This window comes from Ochotona princeps, chromosome 10 (assembly GCF_030435755.1).
Source record: "Ochotona princeps isolate mOchPri1 chromosome 10, mOchPri1.hap1, whole genome shotgun sequence".
NCBI lineage: Eukaryota > Metazoa > Chordata > Mammalia > Lagomorpha > Ochotonidae > Ochotona > Ochotona princeps.
Window position 1 is genome coordinate 47,850,584 of NC_080841.1, and position 24,625 is coordinate 47,875,208.

Consider the following 24,625-nt stretch of genomic DNA (forward strand, 5'->3'; position numbering starts at 1 on the left):
CTCTTCCTGGAACCTGTCAGAAGGCAGTGAGTGCATTGAGAGGACACGAAGAATGTACTTTGAAGCAAAGCCGAGTTGGGTCTGATTTCTGGCTTTTCATGGTTGGGCAATGTGGCTTGGGGCCTTCACTTGAATGGAAGTGCTCATCATGATACCTGGCTCTCGGACTTGCTTTAAAAATGAGATTGTGCTTATGAAACACCTAATAATGAATAATGAGCCCAGCTACACTCCTTTTGCTCAAGGGGAGATGAATCAATGTCTGGAGATAATTTGACTCTTGGAGAACAGGGAAAACAATGATTTTTTTTTCATAAGATTGTCTTAAAGGTGCAAATTCATTTAAATGATGTACCTTAGTCTTTGAATGTAAAGTACCCTCAATAAGTTGTTGCTACTATAATAATGATTACTATTAGGTGATTTCCTGATTGGATTTAATAAATAATAGACATAATTTTTGTTGGCATTGCTATTGCATTACAGGTATTCCTAAATTTATTTAGGAGATGGATAGCCTCCTTATTTGTATACAAGGTTAGGGTCCTAAATCTAATCAATCATTTCATAGGATATATGTCATTTAAGGAAGTATTTGAGAGATGCATTTTATTTTTTCAAAAGTTAATTAGAAAGTATAAAACCATAGAGGGATTGTTTAATCTTCCTTATCACAATTATTTCTTGCCAAAGTTGATTTGTGGGGCCACGTGCTCAATACAACAAGATAGCTGAAGGTGTTTCAGTGCCATTTCTGGCTACTGAGAAGATTTCAGGGTAATCTAGGCAAGCAACTATTATGAAACAGGATTGCAACAGTTGCTTCCAGTCACTCAAATGTGCCCCAACTTAATTCTGTGATAGAAAAGCAAACATTTGATTATCTTCTTTATACATCCTTGAGAAGTGATTGGGGGAAGGAACTGGGTCTGACCTTTCGTTAGTGACTTTCTGCATCATACATTCTTGCCACTGGTCAAGTAATTAAAGCTGTGAACTGAAGCTACCTTTTAAAACTAAGTCATGAACTAAAATTCATGCCAAATACAAATCCAGAAATAAAGAGTGTTACTACTCCACTGTGGCACATTCCCTTCCTCAGTTCATATTTTTCCAAAGCACTACACCTAAATGTGACTTGCTTGGGTTCCAAGAATCCTTTCTTTTTTTTTTAATGAATGTGGTTATGCCTCTTCACACACACACACACACACACACACACACACACACACACACACACACCCAGTAATGAGAGCCTTGTCTCTAGGCCAGAATGTCCAAGGCAACTTCAAGCATGTCAGCAGAATATTTTAGAGGCTATAAAATGTACGCATTTCCCTATACCCCAAGAATCTAGGAGGAAATTGTATAGCAGATCCATTTCCTATCACAATAAAAAAACTGTTAGATGTTTTAGTTATAACTGAGGATGATAAGGAACACACCATCTCTTCCAAGGTAACTGGGAAGTGCTGTCCAGTCCTGCTAAGCCAAACTAGTGATCCAAATTTCCATGCTTGCCCCTGTTCCCACCTCACTTGACTGAAGAGTTACCCTCATTGGTGAATTTTATTACTAGTTGTTCACGAGTTTGTTTCTTCAGGTGAACTGGGAGCTTTGGGAAGGAAGAAGCTGTCTGATCCATTTGGATGTTCCCAATGCCTGGTACAACATAGCAACACAACAAATGCTTTTGTATATATAAATAAATAAACATATAAATGTAAATGTGTGTATTTGATTGTACACACACACACACACACACACACACATATGTGGAGAGAGAGAGAGAGAGAGAGAGAAACCATATATGGGTATTTCGGAAAATTCATGATAAGTCAGATATTAGAAATATTTTGTTGAGCTGGTATTGTGCAGGCTAATTCCCCACCTGCCATGCCAACATCCTAAATGAACGCAGGTTCAATTTCCACCTGTTCTACTTCCAGTCCAGGTCCCTGCTGATGGCCTGGGAAAACAGTGGAGGTTGGCCCAAGACCTTGTACTCTTGCATCTATGTAGGAGACTGGGAAGACGTTCCTGGCCTCTGACGTTGGATCAGCCAGTTCTGGCTATTGAAGCCCTTTAGAGAATGAATCAATGGACAGAAGATCTCTCTCTCTTTCTCTCTCTCTCTGTTTCTCTCCCTATGTATCTATCTATCTATGTACCTATCTATCTATCTTTGTTACTCTGACTTTCAGGTAAAAATATTTTTAAGTTTGTAATATGAGTTTTTTTAATTCTGTGCATTGTTTTGTGTAGTGTTCATTTCTCATGAATCTTTTGAAGATATCCTTGTATAAATAAGAATTCTGACAACATCCGGCTAAAGTATTAAGCTAATGGTCTATTTGTGGGCAACATCTGTGATTTTGTTATAGTTACATAATTAAACATATTTGTTTTTTATTTATATACTCTAAGTGACTAATTTCTTCATTTATCTGCATAACATTTCTAGGCAGAAGTCACTCTAATAAAAATTGAGGGTGTAATATCAAAGCATGCTATCATTTGAAACAGAACTGCAAGTTCAACGCTACTGCATTTAATATCAAGTAAACAGCCTCAAACCTCTATTGGCTACTGTTTTAATGACATGTAGTATTAGAAGTGCATATCAACTTTCACAGTCAAGCTTGATAATTGTGAAAGTACACTTTCTTGTCATTAAAGAAACTTTTGATAACTTTGCTGTTGTTTTGGAGTGGGGTGAGTCACCTCAATGGCTTCTCTGCCTTTGATCTTTTGAATTTCTGGAGTTGTGTGATTTTACATGCTACATTGATAATCTAGGAAAATGTGCAATCACCATAAAAGGACATTTTTCTATTAGTCCAAAAATAATCTTTTATAGCAAAACCACCTGACAAAAACATGTGGCTACATATCATCCTGCTAAAAGACCAAAGATATTTTTACAACTAAGGATTATTTTCTTCCCTTTGTACAAATCCATATGGTGCCTATTCAGACATCAGTCATCATCAATGCTGTCTCATTCAACCTCAAGAACAGAGTTCAGAATTTTTGCTACATATTGGGATAAAAAGAACTTGACATTAGGAGTTAGTTGTTTTATCTTCTACAGCCCAATTACTCAAAGTCAGTGACATTTTGGATAAATGCAGGAAAGTGTGTTGCCTGTAGACTGGAGTAGGATGCAAGCTTAAATGAAAGAGACATAAAATATGACTGTTCTGCTTGGGATATATTCTGCTTGATCTATGCCCTGCTTCCTCTTGCTGTCTGTTCCGGAGTTCAATATCTGCTTGTCTGCAGTAGATAACTCTTGCCCCACAATGAACAGTGCATCTGGCTGCTAATTCTCAGCCCTCAGTGGACATTGTGAGTAAGGATTGCTCCACCTCATCAGTATACTCACTCCTCCATTCACTTATTCATACAGTAAGAGAGTAAGGGAGAGATGTGTCTACTTATTACTTATACATCTATGCTAGGTGGTTGTCTGGCTGTAAGTGTGAACAATTCCACATTAAGAGATGGGGCAGGCAGAAAAAGCGCTGTGCTAATGCGGTCTCAGGAAACCCAGGATGCTTTCTTCCAGGCAGGACTCTACTCTGAAAAAACAGAAGTGGGAGAGCTCTGGATAGGCTTTGACAGGGTTCATTTCTGTCCTTGAATCCTTCCCAGAGGCTGTATTTGTTGGTGAAAGGAATTGTAAGTATGATCAAATAAACCAGTCCGCATAGGGTGTTTGGGCTAGTGGAGACATTAATCAGGGAATGGGGAAAACCAGAGTACATACACCACAGAGGAAATCCATCATAACATCACAGCAATTCCATGGTCCAAACAGAAGGGAGAAAGACTCATTACTACTACTAGAATAAGCTGCGATGTATCACGGTACTTGTAAACCTAGGAAGGTGCATCAAATTCTATTGCTTTTACATTGTCCATCACACTAGCTGAAGGCATTGCTGGGCTTCTAGGAATGGCTGGTGTTATTTTAAGTGAACCTCAGCCTTGGGGAGTCTAAGCCTTGAAATGATTTACTGCTGCAATGATCACTAGGAAAAATAACCCAGATTACCCAAGAACAGCAACATACTTAGCTGCATTTGTACAAAATCCTTCTACTGCCCCCAAACAAAAGGATTTCTCCCTATACTTTGACACATATCCTGTGGCTTGAACCTTGTGCCTTTGGGAAATCTGTTTTGCAACACTTCCTGCTCTGTTGATTCAAGCCTAATGGTGGAGGCTCTGAAGGAAGCAAAGCATTACAAAGAGGGGTAGAAACTGCATTAGGAAACCTGAGCAATACTACTAGTTCTATAATAAACTAGTTTACCATCTTAACACTCATACTGCTATCATTTCCCTTTTTGCAGAATGAAGGCATTAAGTGAATATCTCCTTTACCCATCAAACTGTGAAGTAGAAGGCATCAAACACATAATATGTATCATGGAGTAGAAAAATTTTTAAACCTCATTAAAAGTTTCATTCTACATGATGTACTCAGGCTTTTATGGTGCCGTCCTGAAATCTGCCTGGGAAATTACATTTCTTTGCTTCAACACTCTGGATACTTAAATTGTTTACATCTCCACCAATGCTATCCAGTTTTGACGTGTGCCTTCATAGGAGCAAAAAATTCCTTGATCGCATAGTCCATCTTTTGATCTGCAATATTTAGTGTCATTAATTGTTCTGTTAAGAGTGTATGATTCACTCTTCATCCGAATTATAAGTACTTGCATTTCAAAGATAAAATGAGCATCAAAGGACTTCAATCTATTTGTCTCAGTTTATAGAACTGGACTTGGAGTCTCAATTCACCATAATGAATTATTCTTTTAGAAAACTTTTCGTAGTTTTCTAAAACCTAAAGACCTATAGTTTCTTAGCCACAATCTAACAATTATCAGAAGATACATAAATCCACTTACATAAAACTAAAACTATTATAATGACAACAAAAAAAACCACAATTTTTTATGCCTTAGCCAAAAGGATTACCTCAAATGAATATTTTTTAAAGATTTATTTATTTTTCTTCAAAATACAGATGTACAGGGACAAGGAAAAACAGAGCAGAAAAGATCTTCCATCCACTGATTTACTCCCCAAATGATTGCTTTGGCCAGAGCTGAGCCGGTCTGAAGCCAGAAGCCAGGAGCTTCTTCCCAGTCTCCTACGCAGATAGGGTCCCAAGATTCTATACTGCTTTCCCAGGGCATAAGCATGGAGCTAGAAGGGAAGTGGTGCTCTGGGACATGAAAAGGTGCCCAAGTAGCATACTGACATTTGAGGATTAGCCTGTTGAGCAATGGTGCCAGCCCCTGTCTCAAATGATTCTTGAAACAGCGTCCTACATGTTATTTATGTTTATTTTTAAATTTATTTTGTTTACCTTAAAAGAATGATAGAGAGAGGGAGAGAGAGAGTGTGTGTGTGTGTGATATCTTTCCTCTGCTGGTTTACTCCCCAAATGACTACAACAAAAGCCAGGAGTCAGGACTGATCTGAAGTTGGTTGCTAAGAGCTTCATCTAGGTCTCTCAAGTGGGGGTATGGTCCCAAGGCTTTGGCCCATCCTTCACTGCTTTCCCAGGTCATAAGCAGGGAGCTGGATTGGCAAGTGGAGCAGTTGGAACTTAAACCTGTGCCCATATGGAATGTCGGCACTACAAGTGGAAGACTAACGTGGTACACTATTGCACTGGCCCCAGCATACCATATTTTAGAGACGACTGATACTTATCTATTTAGCATGCAAAGGAATGGAGTCTAGTTTATCCAACTTCAAAGTTCGTACTCCAAACCACCAGGGTACATCTCTCTGTACACTCAACATGATCCTTTCTATTGTGACCTGAGTTTCCAATAAGAAACCCAAGTCAGCATGATGTGGTAGAACCAAAAGTTTTGAGATTTTGTAATAAAAACGAGATGACTTAGTTGCTTAGCCATATAATGGCTGTGTGAAGTAGGGAGATTTGTTGGACTTTGTTAAACCTTGGTTTACTGTTAGAAAGCTAGTGCCTACCTCAAAAAGATATCATAAATGCTTTGGAGATACTGTTATATGTTAGGATAACTGCAACACGTAACAAGTGCTCAATTAATTCTCCATTGCCCCTATTTCCACAACCAAAACCTCCTTAAGCAAGTTCATAACCAAAGTAGAATGAAGACTCATGCAAAAACATTTTGGCATCCTCAACTAAAGAGAAGCTCATTCCTCCTCAGCTTAAATCTCAAGTAAAGCACTTTACCTCCCTAGAAATCATCAGAGCCTGCCAAAGCCAATGCTGTGAACTGTTTGTTGTCAACACTTCCATTGAGTTGAACAGGAGGGGAAATGGGGTTTAATCTTTTCACTATTAACAAAATGCTTTTTTGAGTTTTTTTTATTTGGGTACTTGCTTGCCCCAAATTTGACATTATGACATTTGACATTAATATTCTTTCTCCCTTATCCCATTTCATGAGAAACTAAATAAAATCAGAAGTATTTTTAGCATCTTTTTCTTACAATTTTTAGTTTCTTTGTCAGTTTGCTTACTTATTTTCTGTTATATTTTAAAGAGAAGGAGAGAGAGAGACATTTTGCATCCACTGCATCACTCCTCTAATATTCACAAAAATCAGCCAGAGCCAGGAACCTGGAACTCAGTCCCGCTCTCCCACATACCTGGCTGTGACCCAAGATTTTTGGACCAACATCTACTCCTTCCCAGAATATATACATGGAATCATTGATTCTGTAACAATACTGACCTCTATGTAGATATCCATTAATCTGTTCAGTCAGCAAATATCATGGTACATGTCCATGTAACATATCAGAGACATACAATGAAAATTAGCATGATTTCCTAAAGGCTCAGAGGATAGCACAAGAATAAAGAATTTGAAAGGAGAATATTGATGTAACACGAAGTTGTAAATGTGAACCCCATTCAGAGAAACTCTGATACTGCAGGCCTATGGTATGTCTCACTGCAGTTTTGAGTCACTCATTTCACTCATCTGATTAGTAACTGAAACCATCTAATTAACTAGTACAAATAGGTGACATGAGGTATGCCCTCAAGAATTCTCCCCAGCTTATAAAACATTTGGCTCGAATCAATGCAAATTCAAGTAGAGGAAAGAGATGTCATTTTCTCTTTTCTTTGAGCATAGAAAGCCTCAGTGCAATGTGGTATCATCAAGGTTCAACTCAAGAGAAGATGCCCGAATTCCATTGACTAAATCCTGCCCATCTTCTCTAGCACAACTTTCTATGTTCACATGGAAGCCTGTTGCTTTTGGGCCAACGAACTATAGATCTATGGAAGGTCACCATCTAATAGGCCAAACTTTCTGCCCTGTTAAAATGGAATTTCCTTTTACATTTGTTCATTCATGGAATCCTTTTGAGTTTGATGAAGCATAAGGATTTCATCTCGCATAATGCCTTTAATTTAGAACATATAGCATTATAAACATGTGCAATCTATTCACTTACCACGGGGTTATGTCCAGATGAGATTATAGAAAACTGAAAATATCTATTTTAAAACTAGATTTGATACATCTACCCTACCACACCTGCTAGCTTAGCAGCACAATACATGGCAATGTGTCAGTGAGTGCTCCTGGTGACCCCATGGCTGATGTAGGACTATGACTTGCTGCTACTGTTGCTATTCAGCATCACAGCACAATATCAGACTCAATATCAGATCAAAATTCACAATTCAAAGCACAGTTTATGGTAGATGTACACCATTTTTGCACCAAAATCAAGTACAAAAAATCCTTAAAGTCATTACAACTTTGGAAACATCTATAAGCACATTAAAAAAGTATGACATTGAATGATATGGTCTTCTTTGTAATGCACCAATTAGTAAGACCTGGAAGCAGGTATGATAGGTACTAGAACCTTATAGTAGCAATACATTGTATTTTTAAATCACTGCATTTACTGTAAAGTGGCATGAAAGTAGCTCCTTTTTCTCTCTGTGGCAAAAAAGTAGTTTCTGCTAATATTCCTGTGATTTCTTAGCCATGCTCACAACTAAAGGGAATGTGTCTTTATAGTTATAGGTTAGTGGAACTCAAGATGAAATTCTCTGGCATTCAAGTACACAGATTCTCTTATATTATCATGCTCCTCTGGGGTAAAAGACTATTACTACCTGGATTTTTTAAACCCTGCCTCCTGAAAAACCACGTAGAGCAAAGCAGCCCTCTGTTGCTTCTTCTGAATTGTCTTGCGATCAAACAACGAAGTAGAGTTTACGGATAGTTGAAACCATCACTTTCCTCTACATAAGTGAGAATTTGCTAATTTCTAAGCTATGCATAAACTGGAGAAGTTAGCATGCTACATGCCATCCTCTAACATAGACATTTTCTTTTACTTGGGAAAAGAAATCTGTCAAAACAGTTAGCACTCTAAAGTATTGGCAGTATGGCTTTTTAAAGAAAATTCATTTATTGATAGATTATTAATTGGCAAAATCACTTTAAAGCAGTTGGAGATATGTAACACAAGGGATAAACAACTCAAGGCAAAAAGGAAAAATGACAAGGCTTCTCATGCCAAATGAGCATGTTGGTCATTCGTTTAGCTCAAGACAGGTATGTCAGTGTAAAGTGTTTTGAAGACTGTGTCTTGAAACAGATAACAGCAAATTCTGAGACTAGCTGTAAATTAGCTTTAGTTAGTCCTCAATGATTCAGATAAGACTTAGATCTTGACATAACAACGCTGTGCCAGTAAATAAAGAGATGAACAATAAGTAGACCGTCTTTCAGGGAGCTTGCAATTCCGTGGATGTAACACAGTCCAGAAATAATTACATAAAGAAAATTAAACCTTTACTATTTTGGAGACGGGGAAGCACATGAAATGACATATAATGCCAAACAGCTGTGTTAGGAAACCAGAAATATATATATTTTTATGTATTTATTTTGCAAAGATTTGTTTATTTAAAAGGCAGAGATGCAGAGAGAGGGTGAGACAGAGAGAGCTTATATCACAGCCCCCTCCCCCCAAGTGGTTGCATTGGCCAGGGCTGAGCCAGACCTAAGCTGGGATCCAGGAGCTTCATCTGGTCTCCTACATGAGAGGCAGCAACACAAGCACTTAGACCATCCTCTATTGTTTTTCCCCAGGTCATTAGCAGGGAGATTTATCTGAAGTGGAGTAGCCATAGCATGAACCAGTACCCATAATGGGGTTGCCTATATCACAGGTGGTGGCTTTACTTGATACGCCACAAAGTCTACCCCAAAAGTTTAAATTATTCTAGATTGCATTTTTCTGGAAAATACCATTATGATTATTACCCTTCACCACTAGTTATTATCCTATAATCTTGCACCATGATTTGCACAAAGTATCTCCTCAATACATATTTATCAATAAGTAGATGAAGTCACATCATATTAGGGTTAAGTATGCAGGAGTTAGTTTTGAAACCTAGCTCCTGCAGCTTCTCTGGGGTGTGACTTTTAGATAGCTCTCCGTTTAAATAATCTTAACTGCTAAATAGGATTGATAAATTATTGGGATTTCTGTGAGGATTAGACAGTAGTTATGAAATACTCAGCCAATAGTCATCCTTTAACAGGTATCAGCTGCTTTTGTAGTACAGTGTACAACTGATGGGTAGGACCAAAATGAAGACTCACTTTCAACTCTGCATCACAAACAGAGGAACTTGACAGAGGGTAGTTCTCTGATAGTGTGGGGAAAAAATGAAAGCAGATGTAAACCAAAATTGTATCAGCTCTTTAGGTTAAAGTTTTTACACAGTAATCATATAAACTATTTTAGTTTAAGAAAAAAGCTTAGAACTGCATGACTTTCTGAAATAAAGTGCTGTTTCTTTTCTGCCTCCTCTGAGTTCATGGACCTTAAGTATATTTTTCATACTATACGTCACATTAGAGTCTGTATGGATACAGATATACATATGCACATATGTATAACTATCATTAATACTTGACTATAAAATTTTCATAAGGAATAATGTAGGTGCTATTTGCAGGTAGAAGATGTGACTTCCAGGGGCCTGTGCATGGCATAGTAGGCTAAACCTTTGACTATGGTGCCAGCATTCCTTATGGGTACCAGTTGGTGCCCCAGCTGCTCCACTTCTGATCTAGCTCCTTGTTTATGACCTGGGAAAGCAGCAGAGGGAGCCAGAGTCCTCGGGCTCCAGAGGATCTCCAGGGTCCTGGCTTCCTTTAAGCTCAGCTCCTGTGACCACTCAGGGAGTGAACCAGCGAATGGGAAATCTCTCCATCTCTGTCTCTCCTTCTCTCTCTAACGCTGATTTTCAAATAAAAATAACTCTTTAAAAAAATTTAAAAAGAAGAAGAAGAAGGTGTGACTCCAAGGCTTTAAGCATGCCCATATAAGAGGAGTTAAAAGTTCTGTTTTGCTTTCAAGAAATAGGCCTGAGGATGAATAGTTCTCTATAATCTGTCTGATCCATGATAAATGTTTGATCAAATACTGTTCTATTAATCTAAATCGATATTGAATCAATCAGGATTGAAGTCACATATGTGATTTCAAACCATTTGTGTTAGGTTATTACTATGGAAAATATGTGGTGCTATTGCTTTTCAAACTGGTTTTTCTGGGAATGAAAAGCACAAGACAAAGGATTATGTTTGTAACAATCATTGTAATATACTGCCATTATTCAAAGAGGGCACTCCATAGATATCTGTTGAATGCATGATATGTGAATGACTGATAGTTAAATTGTCAGCTATCAGAGTGACAATTCTCTGTCACTAAAATATGCAGCAATGAAGTGGTCAGAATTTTAGTGAAAATTGTACTAGAGAATACCTATCAATGCATCTGTAGTAATCTGGCTCATATTACACATTGAAGAAAATGGATGGATCTTAATTTTTAAAATGATTATTGAGGAAAAAATAAAGATTTCTTGACAATGTGATGAAATTTAGATTCCCAGAAAAGGAAATCTTATTATAGAGCTGTTGTACTTCTCAACGTTGTTAAGTGCAATGCCACACATGCATCAACTTTGACAAAATGCTGCTGCTATAATTAGAAAAACTAATGTATTATCCAAAGTACGTGTTCTAATTGCATAAAAGCAGAGAGCGGTGGCTAGTTTTTCCTTAGAAGATAAGATTAGCGTCCTTGCAGCAATTAGAATCACAGCCACAGAGCCAGGTGGAACAATAATTTTTAATGCAGACAATATTTGTACTAGACAAAGTCAACTTAAGCATTTCATATAAGCCAGTCAAGTGTTCGTTCCTCTGCTCAATGTGTGCTGTTTCTTCCCTCTCTCGTTGTTTAAATAAATTGTAGGAGACGAGAATTTAGCCTGGAACTGCTACCAATCTGCAACATGAAAGTCATGTTTGGGAATATTTGTGTTCTTGCCCTCTTGTCCTTCAAAAATTGTCCTTCAGAAGAACTTCTGCACATGAACTTTTCCATACATCATGTGTCTCCTTTGTGCCTGATTCCTTATGTTCATAATGTAAGAATGGCATGGTTTCTTAGTGAAATATATGTTTAAATCTTTCTTTCATAAGGGTTATTTTATCTGCAAGAATGCTATGATTTTACCTACTGTGCTTGACCTCTTAATTGGTGCCTTCAAAGAAATTTCCCTTTCAACCATGGGATATTATTTAAATGGTAAGTAATCTAGAAAAGGGAGATGGAACCCAAGATTTTTCTGACTACCTAAGAAGTGAAAGTGCCACATTAATACCTAAAACACAATAGAGGGAAATCTTGGGTTTTGACTTTAAATGATAAATCTTAGAATTCTACATTCTCTCACACTATAGGATTTAGTTGTTCTTTTTTTTCCTCCCCTCACCCCCAATAACCTACACTTAAAGTATTGTGTTTAATTCTAGGGTGATTTTGGATGAATCTCTCAGGTTCATCCAAGTTTGTCTAATACCAAGGTCTACATTATTCCAGACAGCTCAATGGACTACAGCAGTGACTAATCTGACTGCAAATGGGGGAGACACACAATGACCTCCCTTTCTTCCCCAGCACCACAGAATCTTGACTTTGTCCTTGAAAAAAACAATCTGCTTGATTCAAGGCCACCACAGCTCCCAGAAGTGGGGAGTGACACCAGAAAGAGTAGTAATAGAATCAAAGCCTCATTCATCCACACAAGCCACTGAGCTGTTGGTGGGCAGCTCCCACTTCTTAACCCACCAACACACACTCTTCAACAGAGATCAGATGCCTATGCTCACGTCCCCATTAGTCCCATGCCCCTTTCCTTATCCTCTCTCAGGAGTAACCTCAGTTCTCCTCCACACCAGAATGCTTTCATTGAGGGCCTTTTGGATGTTTTAAAAGCTCTTTTCTCTAACTTTTCCCAGGACTCCATTATTTCATAGATACACATAGCAGTTAAACAAAGCTAACAACTCTGATTTGCAAAACTTCAGTTAAACCTTCAGAAATATCACTGCCAGTCCCAGGGCACCTGCTCTGGGTGACTATTTCTCTCTTCCATGCATATTCATAGCTTGCATATTTCAGTGACTCATCTCTGAAGGTAGAAGCAATATAAGGAAAGAGTGTCTTAGCTGCATGATTTCAAAATGTTGGAATAGATTTAGGAGGAAACAAACTTAACCAGTTCTGAGCTTTTAAGAGGTAGATGCGTAATTCTTTGTTTCAAGTACATGTCTTCTACTCTCTATGCCATAAACAGGAGCTTTTCCAGCTCTTTCCTTTTAAATCCAAATCTGTTAGGATTCTGAAGGTACTACCGATTGTTAGTGTATAAAATGTAACCCTGTGGTCCTGAATTTGTCCTGGAGACATGCTTAGCCTACTGAAAAAAACGGCAGCTCAGAAACAATTCCCCTGGAGAAGTAACTCAAGAAACCTCATTTGCTTTCCTCTTGTGCCCAGGTTCTATTTTGCTTTCTCTTATCCAACTCCCAAACAAGTAAAAATAAAGTCTTCTTGAATCAAATCAAAAAGAGCAGCTAATTTTTAAAAAGAGAAATTAAGTTTCCTGTTAAATATGCTGCCGTTTTCTTGTTATGCCATGCAGCGCAATTGTGTGGAGGCCAAAAGAAAAAAAAAACACAAAAACACAGTGTTTTGGATGGAATAGCTGTTATTAAGACTATAGACACTCCTGTAAAGGAAGAAGAGGTCTATAAATTACAGGTTTTCTTTTTTTCTTTTTAATATTTGGAGATGGAGTCTCCTCATGACCAAGAGAAGGCCTCACTTTTTTCTAGTCTGCATGCTGCCCCCTCCTGGCCTATGTACAGGTGTGTTCCACGACACATGGACACATTACATTCAATTACATTAAGTTTAACCCCATGTTTGTTATACTTCTGTAATGCAGGAGAGTTTGTAATTAATACTCAGGACATCTCATCAAAAGTTTATACTTGAAAACTCTTTAAGGAAAACTTTGTATCATTCCGTCAGCTCTCCAAATTATATTTTAAAAGCCAATTATTCTGCCATCTCACTCCACCTGCTTGTTGATTCAACCCCTTCATTCTCATCCTCTTAACTCCCACTTGGCCCTGGGATTGTGCTTTGCAAAATCTCAAAGGGTTGTGTCGTCTTAGTGTGCTGGCCAGTCAAGGACATCTTTATTGCACTTAAAGAGTGGCAATGGGAAACGCACTATAATGGTTTGTCATTGTTAGGATGAATAATCCGAGGACCATATTTAACCTTATATGTAATCAGAATAGTTTTATACACTGTTAGGTCATCAGGTTCAATCACAGAAATAAGGAGACTGTGTGGCAGGAAAAAAAATCAGTTAATCAATGAACTAAATGACTTCATCTATCTAATTCATAGTTGCACATTTTCTCCTTCAAAGTATGCTTTTTGTTGCTCCTTTGTAGGACTTGCATTAAGTCCAATGCTGGACATATGTTTCCTGGATGAAATAATTTATTAATTTTAAGCTAAATGTTTCAAGGACCTTGCAACCTGGTACAACTGCTATAGCAATACGGGAGCACAAGTGTGGCGGGTCTAATCTGTTGGGTCCTTGTTCCTCGGTGGTCTCTCAGTGTTTGTCCTTGACCTGAGCAGACCGGTCCTCCCCGTATCAATAAAAACTTGGACCCAGACTCAGAGTCTTACATCATTCCTTTGCATTAGAAGAAGAAGGCTAAGAAAGAAGTGTTTACATTAAAGAGTGTTAAAGGCATGTACCTTGTTTAAACTTTGCCAAACTTATAGCTTGGGTGTATCTGAAGTAATGGCTGATTATATGGAGATTTGTAAAGAATAAACTTGATTTCTTTCTCACAGGAAAGAACGATAGCATTAAATAATGTGTAATCAAAACATCGCTTATGTTTATCTTTGAAAAGCCATCAGTGTCTCATAGTCCATACGAAATTAATATATTTGGTCTCAAACTCAGTCCCTACCAGTATGCCCAAAATCGCCTTGGCATTTGAATGATTAAAGAGAAATTAATCTCAAAGAATTTCAGATATCATATTTATAGAAGACTGGCAAATACTCATACAAAACTATCCTTTTAACTGCTAATGAATTTTAGTCAGGTCAATCAATTTGTATATTCTTGAATAGCTAACTCTTGTTTGTGTGATGTCAAACGAAAAAAAGAATTAGCTATAAAATCAAAACATTGCATCCTAAATATACCATTTACTTACCACATCTAGTCTTTGACCACATTTTTAAAATGTTCAAATAAATCATTTACATCACTAGACAAAAATACGAAGTTTTCATGACTCCATGATAGTTAAGCAAGCATTTCCCTCAATGATGAAAAACCACGTCTACCTGATTTTTTTTAAAGGTCAACATAAATTCTGAATTGTGATATGAAAAACAAACACTTTTCTTATAACTTCCTTATCATCCTTAGTCAGGCAAATATCTTAGGATAAGAACTGCCCCTGAAAAATCAGGTACCACTACATGGTGAGTTAATTGTTAATTATCAATGGGTAGTTTAGACATGATCTACTGAGTACCCACTGAGAAGCGTGCTATTTAGACTTCAGATAACATATTTGATCACTCCTGCACCTGCTGTGGTGTCATGCTCCTGTGACACGGGATTCCTGGTCTGTGTGGAGAGCCCAGTGCAGAAGACGTCATTTTTGCAGAGAGTCATCTGAGTACCAGTGCTTGACAATTATTCCCCCAAAGACGATTCTTTCAACTGAGCCTTGGTTCAGTGCCCTCTGCTTTCTCTGGGGAAAGCCCAAACTCACGGAGCAATGTTAATTTAATCACAAGTAATCAACAAAAGGGGAAATGTTATAGAATCTTTTTTAAAATCTGAGTCAAACCTGGTGAAATCTCAAGAAATATCTTTCTCTGTTTACAAAACTTGTATTTCAGAGCAAAATAAAGCAATAGGCAAAAAATAGTCTGTTATTTTTAGGATCAAATAAAATGAAAATAAAAACTGACATTTCTTTACAAGTGTATCATGTTAACTACATAGTTCCAATGTGTGAATATTTAATGTAGTAATATATGGGATCCTAAAGCTGTCTTGCCTGGGAGTGTGGGCTAAAATGCATTGTAATCTTTTAAGACACGGTAAAATGAGATTAAAAGGAACAATCACTGACAATCATAGTTAAAAATGAATACCTCCCTTCTCTCTGTTCTTCCTTCAACCATAGCCCCTTCCCCATGTGCTTTATAACAGAAAGCCATGCCCAAGTCAACACTGGTTCCTGTAGGGAGTCAATTAACCTGATAGGTACATAGGAAATGGCCAAAGATTGCTTTCTAACAATTTGATGATGTTTGACTCGGTTTAGATTATCATTATCATGAAGGTCATCAAGAGATATTTTTATGTTGCATGACACCACACAGGTAGTCACGTTAAAGAAAACGATCAAGTTTGAGGCTCCCAGCCTGATACCTACACATAACTCCGTATGTGAATTTACCCATGGCACCAAATCACGAGCAAGCAGCTTTAAGGCTCTGGGGGTGAATGAGGCAAGACATTCATTCAGTGTTTTCCATTCTGATCAGCCCCAGAACAATTCACTGCAAGTGCCTTGGAAAGGTAGAAAGCAGAAACCGTGTTGCGCCTGAGTAGTTGTGACACACCGCATACCTGCAATGACGTGATGGAAGTCTTCTCGGGTCCTTTTTTCTTTCTCTCCCTCTCCCTTCTCTTGAGTCACCCAGTCCGCAGCGGGGTCTAAGTTTGACCTCCCGCCGCTGCCTTCAGCTCGAACGCAGCCAGACCCCAGCAGACGCCCATAAGCCAGGCGCGCTAGCCAAGGGTGCAGGAGAGGCGAGAGCGCGCCCCGCGCCGCGCGGTGCCAGCCGGCCTCTGCCTACGGATGGGAAAAGAGCAGGAGACTTGCTCTGACTCCTCTCGGCGCTGCATGGGGATATTATCACAGTCTGGGATTTCTATTGGCTCTGCACACCAAACAAATCACACGAGCCACCCCCCTTCTCTGTTTCACTCAGCGCTTGTTTCTCATCTAACCCACAAACATTGCAGCCACACACACTTCAGTCGCTTGCAATGTTTCTCTTTTCCTCCTTCCAGTCTGAGGATTTACAACCTTGTGGTCAGCTCTAGCTTTTTTTTTCCTTTTTTTTTTTTTAAAGCAGACTTCCAATCCAAACCTCCTTGTTATTGCAGAGAAATTCTCCATCCCCTAAACCCGCAAAACCACTCATTCCCTTCAGATCTTCTTCCTTTTGTTGATGGGTTTGCAATGTGAAGAATGTGGAAAGCCTGTGTGTAATACGTACGACATTCACCGCGCGCGCACGAACACACACACACACAGTGCTCGTGCACACACACACACACACACACGGGCTTCTTTTGTTTTGTGTAACTGAGGCCAGTGAAATTGAAAGCAAGCTGAGGCTAATATCCTAAGTGAGAGCCTAACTAATAAAATCTTGAATGAATTCAGTGCAAAACACTCATTGCTTGAGTTTGTTTTCCGTTCCAAATAGCACTTTGGTCATTATTGTCCTTATTTTTTGTTTATTGAATACAGAGGTTTCTAATGGGAATCAGACTCTAGGCATGCAGAGAACATGGAACAACGACGCCAGGCCAATTGCTGTGCTCCAAGGGCTTGGTGGGTGACTGCAGAACCGTAGAGTGACGCCTGCGTGTTTCCTCTTTTTCTTATTTGTCGGTCTTCCCCGCACTGATCTTCTCCGGATTCCGACTCCGATTTCCTAGCCAGACACTGCAGACAGGTTCGCTGCATGCTGATTTTTATGCTGTACGTGTCAACACAAACCAACCTTCCTCCAGTTCCCCAGTGAGGAAGAAAAATCTGAGATGCTATAAACTTGGCTAGGAAAATTCAGAATAAAACAAAGTTTCATGGGGTGTTTTATAAAACAAACCCTTCCTTTGCCTTTTTTTCCCCCAAAATCATTTTCACCGATGCTCATGGAAATTTTAATGACAGTTATTCTTGACAAGAAGCCATTACTTCTGGAAATCACAAGGCACTGTTTTGATTTTTTGACATGATTTTTCCCAGTGTTATCCTTTCTGCATACAACAATATTTGACATTTGATACTTTTTTTCCAGCCCAAATCAGAGCGAATTGTTGCAAACTTGCAGGCAATAAGAATTAGGCTTTTGGAATTTTTTATTATCACTAAACAGACTACCTGCTTTCTTTCCTTGTTTAAGCCTATCCCAGGAATTCTTAAATGCAGCCTCACTTTCAGAAGGAGACAACCTGAAATCATGTGTAATTGATGAAATAAATACAAAACAAACCATATTTGATTGTAAATTCCTGCTAACCAGAGTCCAACTTTAAATGGCATAACCTCATTGCTTTAGCGACTCCAACCATATCTTTTCTTTAGGCAGATGGTGAAAATAAAACTCATTTTGTAAAATTTCAATGTGTGGAGATCATTTCTTGTTTTCTAACAATCTCCACAGTCTTGAAGTCCCAGGTAAGATTTTCCAGGCATTTTAACATCTGAGAATTATAACCTGACCTGCTGAAAATAGACAACAAATAGCTGAGAGATACTGTTTAATTTCCTTCTGAGATTACCTTCCTATTCAAGCTGTCGAAGTCCAAGCAAAGTGGATTGAGCAGATTCTGTGAAGGAGAGCTGAGCATCCATCAGATCAACCATCCAGTTTGGTAACTGAGGATTTACACAGCGCTTCACTGCAAATAATGGTATTTTGCCAATAATTTTGCTGAGATTCAAGTTTGTAGCAGAAAAAAAAAGAAAGAAAAGGAGAAGAAAAGAAAAGAAACGCAGCAACTGATTAACCTCCTCCTCCCCCTGAATACAAACAGGTCCTGATACTGCCTGCCTGTTCTTTTCAGAGCTCATTATAGCTCTTCATATCATATTGGAAAGACTATGCAATGTAAAATCATGAATAACTCAAAGTCACAGATAAATCTGAAACTTCATTTTAGGCAATAATCCAAGGTCTCTTTCCCTCAGTTAATGAACAGCAAATCCAGATGACTTCAGCAGCACCTCTTGTACTCAATCAGTTGTGTGATTAGGGGAATATAAATCATCAGTGTTTATTCTACATTTACCCTTTTATCATTTTGCGACTTTAAACACATCTTTCAAACAGGTTTCCTAAATGCAATAGCTCAGTAAAGCCTTGATGAGCGGTATGGACATTAGCTATAATAAAAATTCCTGCATTTCAGCGTGCACAAGAGTGATCTTCCATGCAGTATAGGACACACAACCCTATTTCATTTCCCACACATTGAAACACATAAGGGTCACCCTGTTCAGCTGAGTGTAATAATTTTTATAGGAAACGTTCACACATTGGCACATATCCAGAAGGTTGACAGCACAGTGTTCTAACTGTGATAATTTATAAGAGATGATAGAGAAAATTGGCTGTCTGGTACCAAACAAGGGATTTACGGTGATGATATATTGATGCAGTTTTCAAATATTCAATGTGGAAAGGAAACTATGTTTATTATCTCTGTAGCATTTGAAAAGCCTTGTCATTTTCCTCAATATTTTGTTATGCAAAGTTTTACATAACTGTATGAAAAATGCAGAGCAAATATTATTGGGCAATTTTATAAAGAAAATTTATATAATGAAGTTCTCTGTCTTAATTCTGATCATAGAGGACAGGAATAACTTGCAAGCCCAATGTTCTGCTACAGGAAATGTGAACAGTTTGGCATAGAGAATGAATTCTGACAACTTAAATTCTCACCCATTGAAAGAAGTTCCTGGCAAACTGATGCTTCGGTGACTCTAACGCAAACCACTGAGAGGCTCAAGAAAAAGGAGCAGCAACATGTGAAAGAGTACTGAATATACTGTACCACCAGGAAGTGGAAGTGTTCCAGGACTTAAATTTGAAACAATCTCTTATTTCTATTATTGATCTTTAAAGTAGGATAGAATTTGCAATTTCATTAAATGATCTTCATGTTATAATATTAAGTAAAAATTATGATCATGAAACAGTTAAATTTCTGAACAACACAGAAAAGTATTTTAGCCTTGTCTTAAAATATATATATATATATATATTGGGGACTTGTGCAATGGCTTAACTGGTTAATCCTCCGCCTCCCATATGGGTGACGGTTCATGTGTCGGCTGCTCCACTCTCATCCAGCTCCCTGATTATGGCCTGGAAAAACAGTAAGTGATGGCCCAAGTCCTTGGTACTCTGCACTCACATGGAGACCAGGAACAAGCTATTGGCTCCTGGCTTCCAACTCCTGGCTATGGATTGGCTCAGTTCTGGCTATTGTGGCCATTTGGGAAGTGTTCCAGTGGATGAAAGATATTTCTGTCTCTCGTCTCTCCATAAATCTGATCCGCCTTTGCAATAGAAATACTCTTTAAAATATATTTATTTATTTGAAAGTCAGAGTTATGAAGAAATGGGCAACAGAGAGACTTTTCTATCAACAGGTTCACTCCCCAAGTGGCCAGGTTGCCCAAGGGTGAGCCAGGCTGAAGCCATGAGCCAAGTCTCCCGTATGGATGGCAGCACTCCAAGCACTTGGACCATCTTCCACTGTTTTTCCATGCCACTATAAGGAAACAGTATCTAAAATGATGCTATTGGTCATGAGCTAGTGCCCACATGGGATGTCAGTTTCTCAGGCAGCATCTTGGGCTGTGGCACCACCACACCAGCCCCTTTTGAGTTTCTTTTGAGGTACTTATGTGTTCTATTATTTAAAAGTTAGAAAACAGAAGCTTAAAAGAGCGTATAAATTCTTAATCACACAAAGAATCAAGATTTCCACATGACTACTGTCCTAAAAACTGACCTTGCATTGTTATTTTTGAAGAGTCATACTCTTTCTCTTCACTGTGGTTATTTATTTATTATCTTTTCAGCTTAAATTAAATGCCATCCTAATGCTAATATCCCCCAGATAATGCCTTTATTTATTTTGATAGCTTTCCTTTAACATATCAGACATGGAGGAGTCCAAAAATGCTTTTAATCCTTTTGCAACTATAACTGTCTTCCTTAGATTATCTCCAAAATTTAAAAAGTTGTGAAAGCAATTTTGACATGTAAATTTTTTTAGTTTTCTGGTTACAAGTTTTTTAACTCAGTTGAAAATCTTTATTTGATAGGAAATCAAAACACTGTTAATGCAGTATATTTAAATGAAATCTCAAAATGTAGTAAATGTTTATGATTCACATATATCAACTGTTTGAATGCACCAAAAACTCTCTTGTATCTCAGAATTTCTACCTAAAATACCTGAACACTTTGTAAGTTTTCTGGCAAAACAAACAATATATATAGTCCTTCCTGTGTTGTAGAATAAACCTCTTGGCCTTGAGAGTCCCATCTGTCATGTGTGTGTCATCCCAGTCCAGCAGAGAGCACAACTCACAGACAAGCCTGGAAAATTAATAGGACATGGAATGACTAAATATTCAACTCAATCTCTATATTCTCCCTTAAGACCAAGGGAGCAGGTGGTCATGGGTTTTCTGATTCATTAGTCCATGCCTATTAGGTATCAGCGAGGCCTTTGCACCATTCTCTTAGTCCTGGGATATGGATGGTAAGAGGTGAAGAGGGCAAGATCAGAGGGGAGGGAGACCAGAACCACCTTCGACCTAAATGTGCTTCTGGAACATTGCATGCAGTGAATTTTGTAGATGGATAAAGTAGGATTTGAAACAACAGATTAAGCTAAAGCAAAGACAATCTCATTTTGGTACCTGTCACTTCCAGAAGTCTTTCACTGACCGGGTAGCTCAGTGAGGAAAGCAGATCTAGAAAATTGCTTAGTTGGGTATAGATGTATATTACTTACCTATCCTTATGGCTAGGTAGCTAGACAAGAAGTGCATAATGCTAGCTGATTGTCAGACTTCCTTGTTTGAGGAATTTGAACAAGGTTGGTACAGATTGTACTTGATATAACTCCTGAACTACTGCACAATTTTAAATTCCAAAGTCAGAAATTAAGAAAGAAGAAGCCTCATCCAATTAAAGCATTTAGGAGATAGGTGTAGTGGAAGATTCTGAAGCTATTTGAAGGTGTGTATTCAGATAGAAGATAATTCTCACAAAAGGGTTGGTCTGAAATGGGCCCAGCCTCTATTTCTCTAGTTCCTGGCTCAACAAGAGCTCCTTTCTCTAAACAAATTTGGCCAATGTTATCAGCTGCCTTCATCAAATACTTCATTGAAGGGGCCACCTAATCTTGGACTTGAACCCCCAAAATTGAGCTTAGTAAATTTACTTTTTAAAAATTGGTTGCCTCAGATATTCCATTGTAGTGACAAAAAGTTGACTAATACATAGTGCTATATCTTCTCTATCATCTGTCTGTGTATCTATCTATCTATCTATCTATCTATCCATCATCTATCTATCTATAATTTGCAGGGCGTTTGATAGCAATGGCATAAGCGTAAACAGTCAGAAAGTCAGGAAAAGGGCCTGGCATGGTAACCTAGCAGCTAAAGTCTTCACTTTGCACACGCCGGGATCCCATATGGGTGCCAGTTCATATTCCATCTAGCTCCCTGCTTGTGGCCTGGGAAAGCTGTCGGGCATGGCCCAAAGCCTTGAGACCCTGCACTAGTGTGGGAGACCTGGAGGAGGCTCCTGGCTCCTGGCTATTGATCGACTCAGCTTTGGTCACTGCAGTCGCTTGGGGAAAGAATCAACAGATGGAAGATCTTCCTCTTTGCCTCATCTCCTCTCTGTATATCTGACTTTCCAATAAAAATAAAATAAATTGAAAAAAAAAGAAAGTCAGGAAAGACTAACCTATTGGTAGCTTTGGTTAGAATAGTCTTCTAAAAGTTTTTATGTGTATTAGCAGGACAAGCTGCACTCCAGTTGTTCAATCTTTATGGTCCTGCAGATTACCTAATCTGATCTCAGCTGGTTCTATGTGTATTCATACACAAAACCTTCAATGTTTCAGGTAATGTATGTGTTTTTTGCATCCTTGGAAAGGAGATTATGTAACAGAAAGGGTACAGTGGACTATAACAAAAGCGCCCATGCTATAGCTTAGAAAATATATTTTGGGTAGAGAGGCTCCAACGATGAACAGAATTGCTTATAGTTTGCTGTATGGCTTCTGATATCAACACTGAGTTTGAATCCTGTGTCATTTATTGATTGGCTATCCCTGCTTTACTTCTTTGGGCTCAGGTTTCATATTTTACATATAAAATATCATTAAGATATCTATAAGGAGATATTTTGACCCAGTGGTTAAGATCCCTGTTGAAATGCCAATGTCCCCTAACACAAACCATGGATTCTATGTCTGGGTGTGGTTCCCGATTACAACTGCTTGCTAATACAGATTCTGAGAGGCAGTGGTCATGGCTCAAGTAATTGACTTCCTGCCATCCAGGTAGGAGATCTGGGTTGAGTTTTTAGCTCCTAGTAGCCCAGCTCGGCTCTAGCCATTTAAGTCATTTGGAGGAGTGAACAAGAAGAGTTTTTTCCTCTATTTGTCTCTCAAAAGATAAATAAATAGAAAGATCCACAAGTATAATGCACAGTTACAGGGGATTAAATTTTACTTTGGAGAGATTTCACAGTATCTGATTTGGAGAAGCTATCTAGCAAGATGCAGAATCCCCACCCAGCAGAGCAGGTATTTCATCTGCTTTGGACAGCAGAAGCTGCTGAGGTTCATGAACCAGCATTTGAAAGTTGGTGAGGGATGGGGATGTTTGGTATCCCCTCTCAAACTGCTTTTGATACTTGCAAGATAGTCTTCTGGCTTGACATTGAGAAATAAACTCAAGCCATTCAATGCTATCACTTAAGAGAAGAGACTAAATTCAGCTAGATTCTTTCATAGAATAGAAGTCAATATTACAAAATGGTAAGTCTCTAAGCTTGCTGGAGGAGGGATTGAGTCTCGTCTCACTTTCTGGTACTTACCTCTATTACCCAGCTGGCACTTAGTAAAAAAAAATCATAGAATAATTTACTCTACAAATTAACTTGAGAAAAAATGTTTTGATTGATCACTTTATTTCCTCATATGGATTACATACTAGAATGCAGTTCTAGAAAAGAGGTTTCCCATTGTTCAATCCCATATAAATAATGTTCAAATAGTTTAATGGTACTTGATTATGCTAGTTTTGGACGTATTTTGTTCCCTGCCTTCAAAACTCATCTTTGGGAGATGATGATGTTTGTCTCCTTCCTTGACTGGAGTTTGGCAGTTCTTACTCTAGCCTTTAGAACATGTTTAAAAGTTATGTGTGTGCTTCCAAATCAAACTGTAAGAGCCATCATGTGGCCCAAAACTTCTACATTCCTTTCCCTTCCAGGGGATCAGCAAGATTCTTGAGCCCCTGGTTGGAGACGGCATGCAGAACCGCAGCCAAACTGAGACACGGATGCTAAGATACCAAGAGATGAACCAAGTGACAAACCCCAGTAGTCCCAAGCCAGAGATTTTCAATCATTCCCCAACTGAAAAGCAGCTCAGCCTACACTGACTGATAATGGACATTCCTAAAACCACTTTTCAGAGACCAGAGCTCTTTGGCAAAGATAAGATCCCAATGTTTGTTAATAGATAAACATCCACTTATTTTCACTGAACTGTATATTATTCTATTGTGCAATGCTATTTAATAAAATTTCCTCCCAAAAAGAAAAAAAAAAATATTTCAAGTAGGCTACTTGTCTCCTTCCAATGTTTAGTACTCCCTTTTCCCAGTGTTAGCTTCTTTCTGGATATACAGTCCCCATGTACCAAAATCACTCAGAAACTTGTTTCTCCACAGATGACCCCACAGGAGACATTGGACAAAAAGTGGGAGGACGCTGGGAGTACGGCAGTGGCAGGAGCTTGCGATGTCACAACTATCCGGTCCTCTGACACCATTAGGTGTTATCTTGCTTCATTGTTTTCACCTTATTCTCCAGACTCAGGACCTATAGAAGTACAGTGACAAAGAAACCCTCTCATTCTTAGCACCCATGACAGCTTTGCAGCCTTCTTCCTCAAGCCAGTTTCCACACCTTCAAGGCAACAATATCCATATGTGCTGTATCTCTTTAAGAAACGGCCTCAAGTGATTCAAACGCATTAAACACTGGCACCTACAAT

General features: G+C 38.5%; 1 protein-coding gene across 2 annotated transcripts in view; it reads right to left on the reverse strand.

The window, feature by feature from the left end:
* GREM2 (gremlin 2, DAN family BMP antagonist) overlaps window positions 1-16,546 on the reverse strand; it is a 100,688-nt gene extending 84,142 nt beyond the window's left edge. The window contains exon 1 of one of the 2 annotated variants that reach the window (XM_058669765.1): window positions 16,127-16,546. The gene's annotated coding sequence lies outside the window, so the exon portion shown is untranslated. The remainder of the gene's footprint in view (window positions 1-16,126) is intronic. The other variant, XM_004578510.2, reaches the window with a different exon arrangement.
* Between the last annotated feature and the right edge of the window lie 8,079 nt (window positions 16,547-24,625).